Here is an 18,895-nt window from a genome sequence, read left to right on the forward strand (position 1 = left end):
ATCCAGTATGCATGGTAGAAGGGAAATTGACTTTTGATATTCTGCAATATGATTTTTTTGCTTGCTTTTTCATTAAACAATGCAACAGTATATAGTTATCAAAATATAAATTATTGAATTCAAAGTGTTTAGGTAACAAAATATGTTTCTGCCAATTTCGAACTGGGGACCTTTCACGTGTGAGGCAAACATGAAATCACTACACTACAGATACTACATGAAAAATTTGCGACCATCATCCAATAAAAAATGATCTTTGGCATTCAGTATGGCATGCTAAAATAAACTTTTTATCTGATTGTATTTTTATTGAGCATTTAACCCAAAAATTCATTGTTTTAAAATTCTAAAGCTAAAAGATTGTTTCTGCCCAGTTTCAAACTGGGGACCTTTCGCATGTTAGGCGAACGTGATAACCACTACACTACAGAAACTGACTCTCGTGGATCCCATCACTATCTAGTCTGGAAGTACAAATGACACATGCTTTTCTTAGAAATATAATTTTTTCTAAACTTTTTTTCCTATTTTCTAATAATTTTGACGCTATTTTTCCACTTTGCATTTCAAGAGGACACATTCACTTATTATCAATTCTGATCATTGTATTTTCTAAAAAAAATCTTTTTTTAATGTATTTCTGACCAATTTTGAAGGGGGACCTTATGCATATTGGGTAAATGTGAATAACTCTACACTACAGGTACTTCATGAATGCAACACCATCCAATATGCCTGATAGAAGGGAAATTGACTTTTGATATTCTGCAATATGATTTTTGCTTGCTTTTTCATTGAGCAATGCAACAGTAGATAGTTATCAAAATATAAATTATTGAATTCAAAGTGTTTAGGTAACAAAATATGTTTCTGCCCAGTTTCGAACTGGGGACCTTTCGCGTGTGAGGCGAATGTGATAACCACTACACTACAGAAACTACATGGAAGCAGCATCTCCCGCCATCCAATAAAAAATGATCTTTGACATACATTATGGCATTCTGTAATAAACTTTTTATATGATTGCATTTTTATTTGGCATTTCAACCAAAAATCCCTTGTTTTAAAATTCTAAAGATAACAGCATATTTCTGCCCAGTTTCGAGCTGGGGACCTTTTGTGTTTTAGGCGAATGTGATAACCACTACAATACAGAAACTGACTTTTGAAGATCTCATCACTATGGAGTCGGGAAGTACCATTGGCAAACCGTTTTCTTAGAAAAAAAAATTCTAAACTTATTTTTCTATTTTCTAATAATTTCTATGCTATTTTTTCCACTTTGCATTTCAAGAGGACACATTCACTTATTAATAGTTCTGATCATTGTATTTAATAAAAAAATCTTTTTTTAATGTATTTCTGACCAATTTTGAAGGGGAACCTTATGCATATTGGCTAAATGTAAATAATACTACACTACAGGTACTTTATGAATGCAACACCATCCAATATGCATGGTAGAAGGGAAATTGACTTTTGATATTCTGCAATATGATTTTTTGCTTGCTTTTTCATTAAGCAATGCAACAGTATATAGTTATCAAAATATAAATGATTGAATTCAAAGTGTTTAGGTAACAAAATATGTTTCTGCCAATTTCGAACTGGGGACCTTTCATGTGTGAGGCAAACATGAAATCACTACACTACAGATACTACATGAAAAATTTGCGACCATCATCCAATAAAAAATGATCTTTGGCATTCAGTATGGCATGCTAAAATAAACTTTTTATCTGATTGTATTTTTATTGAGCATTTTACCCAAAAATTCATTGTTTTAAAATTCTAAAGCTAAAAGATTGTTTCTGCTGAGTTTCGAACTGGGGACCTTTCGCGTGTTAGGCGAACGTGATAACCACTACACTACAGAAACTGAGTCTCGTGGATCTCATCACTATCTAGTCTGGAAGTACAAATGACACATGCTTTTCTTAGAAATATAATTTTTTCTAAACTTTTTTTCCTATTTTCTAATAATTTTGACGCTATTTTTCCACTTTGCTTTTCAAGAGGACACATTCACTTATTATCAATTCTGATCATTGTATTTTCTAAAAAAAATCTTTTTTTAATGTATTTCTGACCAATTTTGAAGGGGGACCTTATGCATATTGGGTAAATGTGAATAACTCTACACTACAGGTACTTCATGAATGCAACACCATCCAATATGCATGGTAGAAGGGAAATTGACTTTTGATATTCTGCAATATGATTATTGCTTGCTTTTTCATTGAGCAATGCAACAGTAGATAGTTATCAAAATATAAATTATTGAATTCAAAGTGTTTAGGTAACAAAATATGTTTCTGCCAATTTCGAACTGGGGACCTTTCACGTGTGAGGCAAACATGAAATCACTACACTACAGATACTACATGAAAAATTTGCGACCATCATCCAATAAAAAATGATCTTTGGCATTCAGTATGGCATGCTAAAATAAACTTTTTATCTGATTGTATTTTTATTGAGCATTTTACCCAAAAATTCATTGTTTTAAAATTCTAAAGCTAAAAGATTGTTTCTACCCAGTTTCGAACTGGGGACCTTTCGCGTGTTAGGCGAACGTGATAACCACTACACTACAGAAACTGACTCTCGTGGATCCCATCACTATCTAGTCTGGAAGTACAAATGACACATGCTTTTCTTAGAAATATAATTTTTTCTAAACTTTTTTTCCTATTTTCTAATAATTTTGACGCTATTTTTCCACTTTGCATTTCAAGAGGACACATTCACTTATTATCAATTCTGATCATTGTATTTACTAAAAAAATCTTTTTTTTTTAATGTATTTCTGACCAATTTTGACGGGGGACCTTATGCATATTAGGTAAATGTGAATAACTCTACACTACAGGTACTTCATGAATGCAACACCATCCAATATGCATGATAGAAGGGAAATTGACTTTTGATATTCTGCAATATGATTTTTGCTTGCTTTTTCATTGAGCAATGCAACAGTAGATAGTTATCAAAATATAAATTATTGAATTCAAAGTGTTTAGGTAACAAAATATGTTTCTGCCCAGTTTCGAACTGGGGACCTTTCGCGTGTGAGGAGAACGTGATAACCACTACACTACGGAAACTACTTGGAAACAGCATCTCCCGCCATCCAATAAAAAATGATCTTTGACATACATTATGGCATTCTGAAATAAACTTTTTATATGATTGCATTTTTATTTGGCATTTCAACCAAAAATCCCTTGTTTTAAAATTCTAAAGATAACAGCATATTTCTGCCCAGTTTCAAACTGGGGACCTTTTGTGTTTTAGGCGAATGTGATAACCACTACAATACAGAAACTGACTTTTGAAGATCTCATCACTATGGAGTCGGGAAGTACCATTGGCAAACCGTTTTCTTAGAAAAAAAAATTCTAAACTTATTTTTCTATTTTCTAATAATTTCTATGCTATTTTTTCCACTTTGCATTTCAAGAGGACACATTCACTTATTAATAGTTCTGATCATTGTATTTAATAAAAAAATCTATTTTTAATGTATTTCTGACCAATTTTGAAGGGGAACCTTATGCATATTGGCTAAATGTGAATAATACTACACTACAGGTACTTTATGGATGCAACACCATCCAATATGCATGGTAGAAGGGAAATTGACTTTTGATATTCTGCAATATGATTTTTTGCTTGCTTTTTCATTAAGCAATGCAACAGTATATAGTTATCAAAATATAAATTATTGAATTCAAAGTGTTTAGGTAACAAAATATGTTTCTGCCAATTTCGAACTGGGGACCTTTCACGTGTGAGGCAAACATGAAATCACTACACTACTGATACTACATGAAAAATTTGCGACCATCATCCAATAAAAAATGATCTTTGGCATTCAGTATGGCATGCTAAAATAAACTTTTTATCTGATTGTATTTTTATTGAGCATTTTACCCAAAAATTCATTGTTTTAAAATTCTAAAGCTAAAAGATTGTTTCTGCCCAGTTTCGAACTGGGGACCTTTCGCGTGTTAGGCGAACGTGATAACCACTACACTACAGAAACTGACTCTCGTGGATACCATCACTATCTAGTCTGGAAGTACAAATGACACATGCTTTTCTTAGAAATATAATTTTTTCTAAACTTTTTTTCCTATTTTCTAATAATTTTGACGCTACTTTTCCACTTTGCTTTTCAAGAGGACACATTCACTTATTATCAATTCTGATCATTGTATTTTCTAAAAAAAATCTTTTTTTAATGTATTTTTGACCAATTTTGAAGGGGGACCTTATGCATATTGGGTAAATGTGAATAACTCTACACTACAGGTACTTCATGAATGCAACACCATCTGATATGCATGGTAGAAGGGAAATTGACTTTTGATATTCTGCAATATGATTATTGCTTGCTTTTTCATTGAGCAATGCAACAGTAGATAGTTATCAAAATATAAATTATTGAATTCAAAGTGTTTAGGTAATAAAATATGTTTCTGCCCAGTTTCGAACTGGGGACCTTTCGCGTGTGAGGCGAACGTGATAACCAATACACTACAGAAACTACAAGGAAACAGCATCTCCCGCCATCCAATAAAAAATGATCTTTGACATACATTATGGCATTCGGAAATAAACTTTTTATATGATTGCATTTTTATTTGGCATTTCAACCAAAAATCCCTTGTTTTAAAATTCTAAAGATAACAGCATATTTCTGCCCAGTTTCGAACTGGGGACCTTTTGTGTTTTAGGCGAATGTGATAACCACTACAATACAGAAACTGACTTTTGAAGATCTCATCACTATGGAGTCGGGAAGTACCATTGGCAAACCGTTTTCTTAGAAAAAAAAATTCTAAACTTATTTTTCTATTTTCTAATAATTTCTATGCTATTTTTTCCACTTTGCATTTCAAGAGGACACATTCACTTATTAATAGTTCTGATCATTGTATTTAATAAAAAAATCTATTTTTAATGTATTTCTGACCAATTTTGAAGGGGAACCTTATGCATATTGGCTAAATGTGAATAATACTACACTACAGGTACTTTATGAATGCAACACCATCCAATATGCATGGTAGAAGGGAAATTGACTTTTGATATTCTGCAATATGATTTTTTGCTTGCTTTTTCATTAAGCAATGCAACAGTATATAGTTATCAAAATATAAATTATTGAATTCAAAGTGTTTAGGTAACAAAATATGTTTCTGCCAATTTCGAACTGGGGACCTTTCACGTGTGAGGCAAACATGAAATCACTACACTACAGATACTACATGAAAAATTTGCGACCATCATCCAATAAAAAATGATCTTTGGCATTCAGTATGGCATGCTAAAATAAACTTTTTATCTGATTGTATTTTTATTGAGCATTTTACCCAAAAATTCATTGTTTTAAAATTCTAAAGCTAAAAGATTATTTCTGCCCAGTTTCGAACTGGGGACCTTTCGCGTGTGAGGCTAACGTGATAACCACTACACTACAGAAACTGACTCTTGTGGATCCCATCACTATCTAGTCTGAAAGTACAAATGACACATGCTTTTCTTAGAAATATAATTTTTTCTAAACTTTTTTTCCTATTTTCTAATAATTTTGACGCTATTTTTCCACTTTGCTTTTCAAGAGGACACATTCACTTATTATCAATTCTGATCATTGTATTTTCTAAAAAAATCTTTTTTAATGTATTTCTGACCAATTTTGAAGGGGGACCTTATGCATATTGGGTAAATGTGAATAACTCTACACTACAGGTACTTCATGAATGCAACACCATCCAATATGCATGGTAGACGGGAAATTGACTTTTGATATTCTGCAATATGATTATTGCTTGCTTTTTCATTGAGCAATGCAACAGTAGATAGTTATCAAAATATAAATTATTGAATTCAAAGTGTTTAGGTAACAAAAGTTGTTTCTGCCCTGTTTCGAACTGGGGACCTTTCGCGTGTGAAGCGAACGTGATAACCACTACACTACAGAAGCTACATGGAAACAGCTTCTCCCGCCATCCAATAAAAAATGATCTTTGACATACATTATGGCATTCTGAAATAAACTTTTTATATGATTGCATTTTTATTTGGCATTTCAACCAAAAATCCCTTGTTTTAAAATTCTAAAGATAACAGCATATTTCTGCCCAGTTTCGAACTGGGGACCTTTTGTGTTTTAGGCGAATGTGATAACCACTACAATACAGAAACTGACTTTTGAAGATCTCATCACTATGGAGTCGGGAAGTACCATTGGCAAACCGTTTTCTTAGAAAAAAAAATTCTAAACTTATTTTTCTATTTTCTAATAATTTCTATGCTATTTTTTCCACTTTGCATTTCAAGAGGACACATTCACTTATTAATAGTTCTGATCATTGTATTTAATAAAAAAATCTTTTTTTAATGTATTTCTGACCAATTTTGAAGGGGAACCTTATGCATATTGGCTAAATGTGAATAATACTACACTACAGGTACTTCCTGAATGCAACACCATCCAATATGCATGGTAGAAGGGAAATTGACTTTTGATATTCTGCAATATGATTTTTTGCTTGCTTTTTCATTAAGCAATGCAACAGTATATAGTTATCAAAATATAAATTATTGAATTCAAAGTGTTTAGGTAACAAAATATGTTTCTGACAATTTCGAACTGGGGACCTTTCACGTGTGAGGCAAACATGAAATCACTACACTACAGATACTACATGAAAAATTTGCGACCATCATCCAATAAAAAATGATCTTTGGCATTCAGTATGGCATGCTAAAATAAACTTTTTATCTGATTGTATTTTTATTGAGCATTTTACCCAAAAATTCATTGTTTTAAAATTCTAAAGCTAAAAGATTGTTTCTGCCCAGTTTCGAACTGGGGACCTTTCGCGTGTTAGGCGAACGTGATAACCACTACACTACAGAAACTGACTCTCGTGGATCCCATCACTATCTAGTCTGGAAGTACAAATGACACATGCTTTTCTTAGAAATATAATTTTTTCTAAACTTTTTTTCCTATTTTCGAATAATTTTGACGCTATTTTTCCACTTTGCTTTTCAAGAGGACACATTCACTTATTATCAATTCTGATCATTGTATTTTCTAAAAAATCTTTTTTTAATGTATTTCTGACCAATTTTGAAGGGGGACCTTATGCATATTGGCTAAATGTGAATAACTCTACACTACAGGTACTTCATGAATGCAACACCATCCAATATGCATGGTAGACGGGAAATTGACTTTTGATATTCTGCAATATGATTATTGCTTGCTTTTTCATTGAGCAATGCAACAGTAGATAGTTATCAAAATATAAATTATTGAATTCAAAGTGTTTAGGTAACAAATGATGTTTCTGCCCAGTTTCGAACTGGGGACCTTTCGCGTGTGAGGCAAACGTGATAACCACTACACTACAGAAACTACATGGAAACAGCTTCTCCCGCCATCCAATAAAAAATGATCTTTGACATACATTATGGCATTCTGAAATAAACTTTTTATATGATTGCATTTTTATTTGGCATTTCAACCAAAAATCCCTTGTTTTAAAATTCTAAAGATAACAGCATATTTCTACCCAGTTTCGAACTGGGGACCTTTTGTGTTTTAGGCGAATGTGATAACCACTACAATACAGAAACTGACTTTTGAAGATCTCATCACTATGGAGTCGGGAAGTACCATTGGCAAACCGTTTTCTAATAAAAAAAATTCTAAACTTATTTTTCTATTTTCTAATAATTTCTATGCTATTTTTTCCACTTTGCATTTCAAGAGGACACATTCACTTATTAATAGTTCTGATCATTGTATTCAATAAAAAAATCTATTTTTAATGTATTTCTGACCAATTTTGAAGGGGAACCTTATGCATATTGGCTAAATGTGAATAATACTACACTACAGGTACTTTATGAATGCAACACCATCCAGTATGCATGGTAGAAGGGAAATTGACTTTTGATATTCTGCAATATGATTTTTTTGCTTGCTTTTTCATTAAACAATGCAACAGTATATAGTTATCAAAATATAAATTATTGAATTCAAAGTGTTTAGGTAACAAAATATGTTTCTGCCAATTTCGAACTGGGGACCTTTCACGTGTGAGGCAAACATGAAATCACTACACTACAGATACTACATGAAAAATTTGCGACCATCATCCAATAAAAAATGATCTTTGGCATTCAGTATGGCATGCTAAAATAAACTTTTTATCTGATTGTATTTTTATTGAGCATTTAACCCAAAAATTCATTGTTTTAAAATTCTAAAGCTAAAAGATTGTTTCTGCCCAGTTTCAAACTGGGGACCTTTCGCATGTTAGGCGAACGTGATAACCACTACACTACAGAAACTGACTCTCGTGGATCCCATCACTATCTAGTCTGGAAGTACAAATGACACATGCTTTTCTTAGAAATATAATTTTTTCTAAACTTTTTTTCCTATTTTCTAATAATTTTGACGCTATTTTTCCACTTTGCATTTCAAGAGGACACATTCACTTATTATCAATTCTGATCATTGTATTTACTAAAAAAAATCTTTATTTTTTAAAGTATTTCTGACCAATTTTGACGGGGGACCTTATGCATATTGGGTAAATGTGAATAACTCTACACTACAGGTACTTCATGAATGCAACACCATCCAATATGCATGATAGAAGGGAAATTGACTTTTGATATTCTGCAATATGATTTTTGCTTGCTTTTTCATTGAGCAATGCAACAGTAGATAGTTATCAAAATATAAATTATTGAATTCAAAGTGTTTAGGTAACAAAATATGTTTCTGCCCAGTTTTGAACTGGGGACCTTTCGCGTGTAAGGCGAACGTGATAACCACTACACTACAGAAACTACATGGAAACAGCATCTCCCGCCATCCAATAAAAAATGATCTTTGACATACATTATGGCATTCTGAAATAAACTTTTATATGATTGCATTTTTATTTGGCATTTCAACCAAAAATCCCTTGTTTTAAAATTCTAAAGATAACAGCATATTTCTGCCCAGTTTCGAACTGGGGACCTTTTGTGTTTTAGGCGAATGTGATAACCACTACAATACAGAATCTGACTTTTGAAGATCTCATCACTATGGAGTCGGGAAGTACCATTGGCAAACCGTTTTCTTAGAAAAAAAATGTCTAAACTTATTTTTCTATTTTCTAATAATTTCTATGCTATTTTTTCCACTTTGCATTTCAAGAGGACACATTCACTTATTAATAGTTCTGATCATTGTATTTAATAAAAAAATCTATTTTTAATGTATTTCTGACCAATTTTGAAGGGGAACCTTATGCATATTGGCTAAATGTGAATAATACTACACTACAGGTACTTTATGAATGCAACACCATCCAATATGCACGGTAGAAGGGAAATTGACTTTTGATATTCTGCAATATGATTTTTTGCTTGCTTTTTCATTAAGCAATGCAACAGTATATAGTTATCAAAATATAAATTATTGAATTCAAAGTGTTTAGGTAACAAAATATGTTTCTGCCAATTTCGAACTGGGGACCTTTCACGTGTGAGGCAAACATGAAATCACTACACTACAGATACTACATAAAAAAATTGCGACCATCATCCATTAAAAAATGATCTTTGGCATTCAGTATGGCATGCTAAAATAAACTTTTTATCTGATTGTATTTTTATTGAGCATTTTACCCAAAAATTCATTGTTTTAAAATTCTAAAGCTAAAAGATTGTTTCTGCCCAGTTTCAAACTGGGGACCTTTCGCATGTTAGGCGAACGTGATAACCACTACACTACAGAAACTGACTCTCGTGGATCCCATCACTATCTAGTCTGGAAGTACAAATGACACATGCTTTTCTTAGAAATATAATTTTTTCTAAACTTTTTTTCCTATTTTCTAATAATTTTGACGCTATTTTTCCACTTTGCATTTCAAGAGGACACATTCACTTATTATCAATTCTGATCATTGTATTTTCTAAAAAAATCTTTTTTTAATGTATTTCTGACCAATTTTGAAGGGGGACCTTATGCATATTGGGTAAATGTGAATAACTCTACACTACAGGTACTTCATGAATGCAACACCATCCAATATGCATGGTAGACGGGAAATTGACTTTTGATATTCTGCAATATGATTATTGCTTGCTTTTTCATTGAGCAATGCAACAGTAGATAGTTATCAAAATATAAATTATTGAATTCAAAGTGTTTAGGTAACAAAATATGTTTCTGCCCAGTTTTGAACTGGGGACCTTTCGCATGTGAGGCGAACATGATAACCACTACACTACAGAAACTACATGGAAACAGCATCTCCCGCCATCCAATAAAAAATGATCTTTGACATACATTATGGCATTCTGAAATAAACTTTTATATGATTGCATTTTTATTTGGCATTTCAACCAAAAATCCCTTGTTTTAAAATTCTAAAGATAACAGCATATTTCTGCCCAGTTTCGAACTGGGGACCTTTTGTGTTTTAGGCGAATGTGATAACCACTACAATACAGAAACTGACTTTTGAAGATCTCATCAATATGGAGTCGGGAAGTACCATTGGCAAACCGTTTTCATAGAAAAAAAATTTCTAAACTTATTTTTCTATTTTCTAATAATTTCTATGCTATTTTTTCCACTTTGCATTTCAAGAGGACACATTCACTTATTATCAATTCTGATCATTGTATTTTCTAAAAAAATCTTTTTTTAATGTATTTCTGACCAATTTTGAAGGGGGACCTTATGCATATTGGGTAAATGTGAATAACTCTACACTACAGGTACTTCATGAATGCAACACCATCCAATATGCATGATAGAAGGGAAATTGACTTTTGATATTCTGCAATATGATTTTTGCTTGCTTTTTCATTGAGCAATGCAACAGTAGATAGTTATCAAAATATAAATTATTGAATTCAAAGTGTTTAGGTAACAAAATATGTTTCTGCCCAGTTTTGAACTGGGGACCTTTCGCGTGTGAGGCGAACGTGATAACCACTACACTACAGAAACTACATGGAAACAGCATCTCCCGCCATCCAATAAAAGATGATCTTTGACATACATTATGGCATTCTGAAATAAACTTTTATATGATTGCATTTTTATTTGGCATTTCAACCAAAAATCCCTTGTTTTAAAATTCTAAAGATAACAGCATATTTCTGCCCATTTTCGAACTGGGGACCTTTTGTGTTTTAGGCGAATGTGATAACCACTACAATACAGAAACTGACTTTTGAAGATCTCATCACTATGGAGTCGGGAAGTACCATTGGCAAACCGTTTTCTTAGAAAAAAAATTTCTAAACTTATTTTTCTATTTTCTAATAATTTCTATGCTATTTTTTCCACTTTGCATTTCAAGAGGACACATTCACTTATTAATAGTTCTGATCATTGTATTTAATAAAAAAATCTATTTTTAATGTATTTCTGACCAATTTTGAAGGGGAACCTTATGCATATTGGCTAAATGTGAATAATACTACACTACAGGTACTTTATGAATGCAACACCATCCAATATGCACGGTAGAAGGGAAATTGACTTTTGATATTCTGCAATATGATTTTTTGCTTGCTTTTTCATTAAGCAATGCAACAGTATATAGTTATCAAAATATAAATTATTGAATTCAAAGTGTTTAGGTAACAAAATATGTTTCTGCCAATTTCGAACTGGGGACCTTTCACGTGTGAGGCAAACATGAAATCACTACACTACAGATACTACATGAAAAATTTGCGACCATCATCCAATAAAAAATGATCTTTGGCATTCAGTATGGCATGCTAAAATAAACTTTTTATCTGATTGTTTTTTTATTGAGCATTTTACCCAAAAATTCATTGTTTTAAAATTCTAAAGCTAAAAGATTGTTTCTGCCCAGTTTCTAACTGGGGACCTTTCGCGTGTTAGGCGAACGTGATAACCACTACACTACAGAAACTGACTCTCGTGGATCCCATCACTATCTAGTCTGGAAGTACAAATGACACTTGCTTTTCTTAGAAATATAATTTTTTCTAAACTTTTTTTCCTATTTTCTAATAATTTTGACGCTATTTTTCCACTTTGCTTTTCAAGAGGACACATTCACTTATTATCAATTCTGATCATTGTATTTTCTAAAAAAAACTTTTTTTAATGTATTTCTGACCAATTTTGAAGGGGGACCTTATGCATATTGGGTAAATGTGAATAACTCTACACTACAGGTACTTCATGAATGCAACACCATCCAATATGCATGGTAGACGGGAAATTGACTTTTGATATTCTGCAATATGATTATTGCTTGCTTTTTCATTGAGCAATTCAACAGTAGATAGTTATCAAAATATAAATTATTGAATTCAAAGTGTTTAGGTAACAAAACATGTTTCTGCCCAGTTTCGAACTGGGGACCTTTCGCGTGTGAGGCAAACGTGATAACCACTACACTACAGAAACTACATGGAAACAGCTTCTCCCGCCATCCAATAAAAAATGATCTTTGACATACATTATGGCATTCTGAAATAAACTTTTTATATGATTGCATTTTTATTTGGCATTTCAACCAAAAATCCCTTGTTTTAAAATTCTAAAGATAACAGCATATTTCTGCCCATTTTCGAACTGGGGACCTTTTGTGTTTTAGGCGAATGTGATAACCACTACAATACAGAAACTGACTTTTGAAGATCTCATCACTATGGAGTCGGGAAGTACCATTGGCAAACCGTTTTCTTAGAAAAAAAATTTCTAAACTTATTTTTCTATTTTCTAATAATTTCTATGCTATTTTTTCCACTTTGCATTTCAAGAGGACACATTCACTTATTAATAGTTCTGATCATTGTATTTAATAAAAAAATCTATTTTTAATGTATTTCTGACCAATTTTGAAGGGGAACCTTATGCATATTGGCTAAATGTGAATAATACTACACTACAGGTACTTTATGAATGCAACACCATCCAATATGCATGGTAGAAGGGAAATTGACTTTTGATATTCTGCAATATGATTTTTTGCTTGCTTTTTCATTAAGCAATGCAACAGTATATAGTTATTAAAATATAAATTATTGAATTCAAAGTGTTTAGGTAACAAAATATGTTTCTGACAATTTCGAACTGGGGACCTTTCACGTGTGAGGCAAACATGAAATCACTACACTACAGATACTACATGAAAAATTTGCGACCATCATCCAATAAAAAATGATCTTTGGCATTCAGTATGGCATGCTAAAATAAACTTTTTATCTGATTGTATTTTTATTGAGCATTTTACCCAAAAATTCATTGTTTTAAAATTCTAAAGCTAAAAGATTGTTTCTGCCCAGTTTCGAACTGGGGACCTTTCGCGTGTTAGGCGAACGTGATAACCACTACACTACAGAAACTGACTCTCGTGGATCCCATCACTATCTAGTCTGGAAGTACAAATGACACATGCTTTTCTTAGAAATATAATTTTTTCTAAACTTTTTTTCCTATTTTCTAATAATTTTGACGCTATTTTTCCACTTTGCATTTCAAGAGGACACATTCACTTATTATCAATTCTGATCATTGTATTTACTAAAAAAATCTTTTTTTTAAAATATATTTCTGACCAATTTTGACGGGGGACCTTTTGCATATTGGGTAAATGTGAATAACTCTACACTACAGGTACTTCATGAATGCAACACCATCCAATATGCATGATAGAAGGGAAATTGACTTTTGATATTCTGCAATATGATTTTTGCTTGCTTTTTAATTGAGCAATGCAACAGTAGATAGTTATCAAAATATAAATTATTGAATTCAAAGTGTTTAGGTAACAAAATATGTTTCTGCCCAGTTTCGAACTGGGGACCTTTCGCGTGTGAGGCGAACGTGATAACCACTACACTACAGAAACTACATGGAAATAGCATCTCCCGCCATCCAATAAAAAATTATCTTTGACATACATTATGGCATTCTGAAATAAACTTTTATATGATTGCATTTTTATTTGGCATTTCACCCAAAAATCCCTTGTTTTAAAATTCTAAAGATAACAGCATTTTTCTGCCCAGTTTCGAACTGGGGACCTTTTGTGTTTTAGGCGAATGTGATAACCACTACAATGCAGAAACTGACTTTTGAAGATCTCATCACTATGGAGTCGGGAAGTACCATTGGCAAACCGTTTTCTTAGAAAAAAAAATTCTAAACTTATTTTTCTATTTTCTAATAATTTCTATGCTATTTTTTCCACTTTGCATTTCAAGAGGACACATTCACTTATTAATAGTTCTGATCATTGTATTTAATAAAAAAATCTATTTTTAATGTATTTCTGACCAATTTTGAAGGGGAACCTTATGCATATTGGCTAAATGTGAATAATACTACACTACAGGTACTTTATGAATGCAACACCATCCAATAAGCACGGTAGAAAGGAAATTGACTTTTGATATTCTGCAATATGATTTTTTGCTTGCTTTTTCATTAAGCAATGCAACAGTATATAGTTATCAAAATATAAATTATTGAATTCAAAGTGTTTAGGTAACAAAATATGTTTCTGCCAATTTCGAACTGGGGACCTTTCACGTGTGAGGCAAACATGAAATCACTACACTACAGATACTACATGAAAAATTTGCGACCATCATCCAATAAAAAATGATCTTTGGCATTCAGTATGGCATGCTAAAATAAACTTTTTATCTGATTGTATTTTTATTGAGCATTTTACCCAAAAATTCATTGTTTTAAAATTCTAAAGCTAAAAGATTGTTTCTGCCCAGTTTTGAACTGGGGCCCTTTCGCGTGTGAGGCGAACGTGATAACCACTACACTACAGAAACTGACTCTCGTGGATCCCATCACTATCTAGTCTGGAAGTACAAATGACACATGCTTTTCTTAGAAATGTAATTTTTTCTAAACTTTTTTTCCTATTTTCTAATAATTTTGACGCTATTTTTCCACTTTGCTTTTCAAGAGGACACATTCACTTATTATCAATTCTGATCATTGTATTTTCTAAAAAAATCTTTTTTTAATGTATTTCTGACCAATTTTGAAGGGGGACCTTATGCATATTGGGTAAATGTGAATAACTCTACACTACAGGTACTTCATGAATGCAACACCATCCAATATGCATGATAGAAGGGAAATTGACTTTTGATATTCTGCAATATGATTTTTGCTTGCTTTTTCATTGAGCAATGCAACAGTAGATAGTTATCAAAATATAAATTATTGAATTCAAAGTGTTTAGGTAACAAAATATGTTTCTGCCCAGTTTTGAACTGGGGACCTTTCGCGTGTGAGGCGAACATGATAACCACTACACTACAGAAACTACATGGAAACAGCATCTCCCGCCATCCAATAAAAAATGATCTTTGACATACATTATGGCATTCTGAAATAAACTTTTATATGATTGCATTTTTATTTGGCATTTCAACCAAAAATCCCTTGTTTTAAAATTCTAAAGATAACAGCATATTTCTGCCCAGTTTCGAACTGGGGACCTTTTGTGTTTTAGGCGAATGTGATAACCACTACAATACAGAAACTGACTTTTGAAGATCTCATCACTATGGAGTCGGGAAGTACCATTGGCAAACCGTTTTCTTAGAAAAAAAATTTCTAAACTTATTTTTCTATTTTCTAATAATTTCTATGCTATTTTTTCCACTTTGCATTTCAAGAGGACACATTCACTTATTAATAGTTCTGATCATTGTATTTAATAAAAAAATCTATTTTTAATGTATTTCTGACCAATTTTGAAGGGGAACCTTATGCATATTGGCTAAATGTGAATAATACTACACTACAGGTACTTTATGAATGCAACACCATCCAATATGCACGGTAGAAGGGAAATTGACTTTTGATATTCTGCAATATGATTTTTTGCTTGCTTTTTCATTAAGCAATGCAACAGTATATAGTTATCAAAATATAAATTATTGAATTCAAAGTGTTTAGGTAACAAAATATGTTTCTGCCAATTTCGAACTGGGGACCTTTCACGTGTGAGGCAAACATGAAATCACTACACTACAGATACTACATGAAAAATTTGCGACCATCATCCAATAAAAAATGATCTTTGGCATTCAGTATGGCATGCTAAAATAAACTTTTTATCTGATTGTATTTTTATTGAGCATTTTACCCAAAAATTCATTGTTTTAAAATTCTAAAGCTAAAAGATTGTTTCTGCCCAGTTTCAAACTGGGGACCTTTCGCATGTTAGGCGAACGTGATAACCACTACACTACAGAAACTGACTCTCGTGGATCCCATCACTATCTAGTCTGGAAGTACAAATGACACATGCTTTTCTTAGAAATATAATTTTTTCTAAACTTTTTTTCCTATTTTCTAATAATTTTGACGCTATTTTTCCACTTTGCATTTCAAGAGGACACATTCACTTATTATCAATTCTGATCATTGTATTTTCTAAAAAAATCTTTTTTTAATGTATTTCTGACCAATTTTGAAGGGGGACCTTATGCATATTGGGTAAATGTGAATAACTCTACACTACAGGTACTTCATGAATGCAACACCATCCAATATGCATGGTAGACGGGAAATTGACTTTTGATATTCTGCAATATGATTATTGCTTGCTTTTTCATTGAGCAATGCAACAGTAGATAATTATCAAAATATAAATTATTGAATTCAAAGTGTCTAGGTAACAAATGATGTTTCTGCCCAGTTTCGAACTGGGGACCTTTCGCGTGTGAGGCGAACGTGATAACCACTACACTACAGAAACTACATGGAAACAGCTTCTCCCGCCATCCAATAAAAAATGATCTTTGACATACATTATGGCATTCTGAAATAAACTTTTTATATGATTGCATTTTTATTTGGCATTTCAACCAAAAATCCCTTGTTTTAAAATTCTAAAGATAACAGCATATTTCTGCCCAGTTTCGAACTGGGGACCTTTTGTGTTTTAGGCGAATGTGATAACCACTACAATACAGAAACTGACTTTTGAAGATCTCATCACTATGGAGTCGGGAAGTACCATTGGCAAACCGTTTTCATAGAAAAAAAAATTCTAAACTTATTTTTCTATTTTCTAATAATTTCTATGCTATTTTTTCCACTTTGCATTTCAAGAGGACACATTCACTTATTAATAGTTCTGATCATTGTATTTAATAAAAAAATCTATTTTTAATGTATTTCTGACCAATTTTGAAGGGGAACCTTATGCATATTGGCTAAATGTGAATAATACTACACTACAGGTACTTTATGAATGCAACACCATCCAATATGCACGGTAGAAGGGAAATTGACTTTTGATATTCTGCAATATGATTTTTTGCTTGCTTTTTCATTAATACAACAGTATATAGTTATCAAAATATAAATTATTGAATTCAAAGTGTTTAGGTAACAAAATATGTTTCTGCCAATTTCGAACTGGGGACCTTTCACGTGTGAGGCAAACATGAAATCACTACACTACAGATACTACATGAAAAATTTGCGACCATCATCCAATAAAAAATGATCTTTGGCATTCAGTATGGCATGCTAAAATAAACTTTTTATCTGATTGTATTTTTATTGAGCATTTTACCCAAAAATTCATTGTTTTAAAATTCTAAAGCTAAAAGATTGTTTCTGCCCAGTTTCAAACTGGGGACCTTTCGCATGTTAGGCGAACGTGATAACCACTACACTACAGAAACTGACTCTCGTGGATCCCATCACTATCTAGTCTGGAAGTACAAATGACACATGCTTTTCTTAGAAATATAATTTTTTCTAAACTTTTTTTCCTATTTTCTAATAATTTTGACGCTATTTTTCCACTTTGCATTTCAAGAGGACACATTCACTTATTATCAATTCTGATCATTGTATTTTCTAAAAAAATCTTTTTTTAATGTATTTCTGACCAATTTTGAAGGGGGACCTTATGCATATTGGGTAAATGTGAATAACTCTACACTACAGGTACTTCATGAATGCAACACCATCCAATATGCATGGTAGACGGGAAATTGACTTTTGATATTCTGCAATATGATTATTGCTTGCTTTTTCATTGAGCAATGCAACAGTAGATAATTATCAAAATATAAATTATTGAATTCAAAGTGTCTAGGTAACAAATGATGTTTCTGCCCAGTTTCGAACTGGGGACCTTTCGCGTGTGAGGCAAACGTGATAACCACTACACTACAGAAACTACATGGAAACAGCTTCTCCCGCCATCCAATAAAAAATGATCTTTGACATACATTATGGCATTCTGAAATAAACTTTTTATATGATTGCATTTTTATTTGGCATTTCAACCAAAAATCCCTTGTTTTAAAATTCTAAAGATAACAGCATATTTCTGCCCAGTTTCGAACTGGGGACCTTTTGTGTTTTAGGCGAATGTGATAACCACTACAATACAGAAACTGACTTTTGAAGATCTCATCACTATGGAGTCGGGAAGTACCATTGGCAAACCGTTTTCATAGAAAAAAAAATTCTAAACTTATTTTTCTATTTTCTAATAATTTCTATGCTATTTTTTCCACTTTGCATTTCAAGAGGACACATTCACTTATTAATAGTTCTGATCATTGTATTTAATAAAAAAATCTATTTTTAATGTATTTCTGACCAATTTTGAAGGGGAACCTTATGCATATTGGCTAAATGTGAATAATACTACACTACAGGTACTTTATGAATGCAACACCATCCAATATGCATGGTAGAAGGGAAATTGACTTTTGATATTCTGCAATATGATTTTTTGCTTGCTTTTTCATTAAGCAATGCAACAGTATATAGTTATCAAAATATAAATTATTGAATTCA

At 32.1% G+C, this 18,895-nt stretch overlaps 26 non-coding genes across 26 annotated transcripts; all 26 read right to left on the minus strand.

Moving 5' to 3' along the window:
- Positions 1–361: 361 nt before the first annotated feature.
- On the minus strand, positions 362–434 carry TRNAV-AAC (transfer RNA valine (anticodon AAC)). Its single transcript has one exon. It is a non-coding gene; the product is annotated as a tRNA-Val (tRNA).
- A 431-nt stretch (positions 435–865) lies between these two features.
- Positions 866–938, minus strand: TRNAV-CAC (transfer RNA valine (anticodon CAC)). Its single transcript has one exon. It is a non-coding gene; the product is annotated as a tRNA-Val (tRNA).
- Positions 939–1,806: 868 nt separating this feature from the next.
- On the minus strand, positions 1,807–1,879 carry TRNAV-AAC (transfer RNA valine (anticodon AAC)). The gene has a single exon. It is a non-coding gene; the product is annotated as a tRNA-Val (tRNA).
- Positions 1,880–2,528: 649 nt separating this feature from the next.
- On the minus strand, positions 2,529–2,601 carry TRNAV-AAC (transfer RNA valine (anticodon AAC)). Its single transcript has one exon. It is a non-coding gene; the product is annotated as a tRNA-Val (tRNA).
- Positions 2,602–3,034: 433 nt separating this feature from the next.
- TRNAV-CAC (transfer RNA valine (anticodon CAC)) lies at positions 3,035–3,107 on the minus strand. Its single transcript has one exon. It is a non-coding gene; the product is annotated as a tRNA-Val (tRNA).
- An 868-nt stretch (positions 3,108–3,975) lies between these two features.
- On the minus strand, positions 3,976–4,048 carry TRNAV-AAC (transfer RNA valine (anticodon AAC)). The gene has a single exon. It is a non-coding gene; the product is annotated as a tRNA-Val (tRNA).
- Positions 4,049–4,479: 431 nt separating this feature from the next.
- Positions 4,480–4,552, minus strand: TRNAV-CAC (transfer RNA valine (anticodon CAC)). Its single transcript has one exon. It is a non-coding gene; the product is annotated as a tRNA-Val (tRNA).
- An 868-nt stretch (positions 4,553–5,420) lies between these two features.
- TRNAV-CAC (transfer RNA valine (anticodon CAC)) lies at positions 5,421–5,493 on the minus strand. Its single transcript has one exon. It is a non-coding gene; the product is annotated as a tRNA-Val (tRNA).
- Positions 5,494–5,922: 429 nt separating this feature from the next.
- On the minus strand, positions 5,923–5,995 carry TRNAV-CAC (transfer RNA valine (anticodon CAC)). Its single transcript has one exon. It is a non-coding gene; the product is annotated as a tRNA-Val (tRNA).
- An 868-nt stretch (positions 5,996–6,863) lies between these two features.
- TRNAV-AAC (transfer RNA valine (anticodon AAC)) lies at positions 6,864–6,936 on the minus strand. Its single transcript has one exon. It is a non-coding gene; the product is annotated as a tRNA-Val (tRNA).
- A 429-nt stretch (positions 6,937–7,365) lies between these two features.
- Positions 7,366–7,438, minus strand: TRNAV-CAC (transfer RNA valine (anticodon CAC)). Its single transcript has one exon. It is a non-coding gene; the product is annotated as a tRNA-Val (tRNA).
- Positions 7,439–8,306: 868 nt separating this feature from the next.
- On the minus strand, positions 8,307–8,379 carry TRNAV-AAC (transfer RNA valine (anticodon AAC)). Its single transcript has one exon. It is a non-coding gene; the product is annotated as a tRNA-Val (tRNA).
- A 434-nt stretch (positions 8,380–8,813) lies between these two features.
- Positions 8,814–8,886, minus strand: TRNAV-UAC (transfer RNA valine (anticodon UAC)). The gene has a single exon. It is a non-coding gene; the product is annotated as a tRNA-Val (tRNA).
- Positions 8,887–9,753: 867 nt separating this feature from the next.
- TRNAV-AAC (transfer RNA valine (anticodon AAC)) lies at positions 9,754–9,826 on the minus strand. The gene has a single exon. It is a non-coding gene; the product is annotated as a tRNA-Val (tRNA).
- Positions 9,827–10,256: 430 nt separating this feature from the next.
- Positions 10,257–10,329, minus strand: TRNAV-CAC (transfer RNA valine (anticodon CAC)). Its single transcript has one exon. It is a non-coding gene; the product is annotated as a tRNA-Val (tRNA).
- Positions 10,330–10,977: 648 nt separating this feature from the next.
- Positions 10,978–11,050, minus strand: TRNAV-CAC (transfer RNA valine (anticodon CAC)). Its single transcript has one exon. It is a non-coding gene; the product is annotated as a tRNA-Val (tRNA).
- Positions 11,051–11,917: 867 nt separating this feature from the next.
- On the minus strand, positions 11,918–11,990 carry TRNAV-AAC (transfer RNA valine (anticodon AAC)). Its single transcript has one exon. It is a non-coding gene; the product is annotated as a tRNA-Val (tRNA).
- Positions 11,991–12,420: 430 nt separating this feature from the next.
- TRNAV-CAC (transfer RNA valine (anticodon CAC)) lies at positions 12,421–12,493 on the minus strand. Its single transcript has one exon. It is a non-coding gene; the product is annotated as a tRNA-Val (tRNA).
- Positions 12,494–13,361: 868 nt separating this feature from the next.
- TRNAV-AAC (transfer RNA valine (anticodon AAC)) lies at positions 13,362–13,434 on the minus strand. The gene has a single exon. It is a non-coding gene; the product is annotated as a tRNA-Val (tRNA).
- Positions 13,435–13,867: 433 nt separating this feature from the next.
- TRNAV-CAC (transfer RNA valine (anticodon CAC)) lies at positions 13,868–13,940 on the minus strand. Its single transcript has one exon. It is a non-coding gene; the product is annotated as a tRNA-Val (tRNA).
- Positions 13,941–14,807: 867 nt separating this feature from the next.
- On the minus strand, positions 14,808–14,880 carry TRNAV-CAC (transfer RNA valine (anticodon CAC)). Its single transcript has one exon. It is a non-coding gene; the product is annotated as a tRNA-Val (tRNA).
- Positions 14,881–15,310: 430 nt separating this feature from the next.
- Positions 15,311–15,383, minus strand: TRNAV-CAC (transfer RNA valine (anticodon CAC)). Its single transcript has one exon. It is a non-coding gene; the product is annotated as a tRNA-Val (tRNA).
- Positions 15,384–16,250: 867 nt separating this feature from the next.
- On the minus strand, positions 16,251–16,323 carry TRNAV-AAC (transfer RNA valine (anticodon AAC)). The gene has a single exon. It is a non-coding gene; the product is annotated as a tRNA-Val (tRNA).
- A 430-nt stretch (positions 16,324–16,753) lies between these two features.
- Positions 16,754–16,826, minus strand: TRNAV-CAC (transfer RNA valine (anticodon CAC)). The gene has a single exon. It is a non-coding gene; the product is annotated as a tRNA-Val (tRNA).
- Positions 16,827–17,690: 864 nt separating this feature from the next.
- On the minus strand, positions 17,691–17,763 carry TRNAV-AAC (transfer RNA valine (anticodon AAC)). The gene has a single exon. It is a non-coding gene; the product is annotated as a tRNA-Val (tRNA).
- Positions 17,764–18,193: 430 nt separating this feature from the next.
- TRNAV-CAC (transfer RNA valine (anticodon CAC)) lies at positions 18,194–18,266 on the minus strand. The gene has a single exon. It is a non-coding gene; the product is annotated as a tRNA-Val (tRNA).
- Between the last annotated feature and the right edge of the window lie 629 nt (positions 18,267–18,895).

Source organism: Pseudophryne corroboree, chromosome 4 (genome assembly GCF_028390025.1).
Source record: "Pseudophryne corroboree isolate aPseCor3 chromosome 4, aPseCor3.hap2, whole genome shotgun sequence".
In the NCBI taxonomy this organism is placed as follows: domain Eukaryota; kingdom Metazoa; phylum Chordata; class Amphibia; order Anura; family Myobatrachidae; genus Pseudophryne; species Pseudophryne corroboree.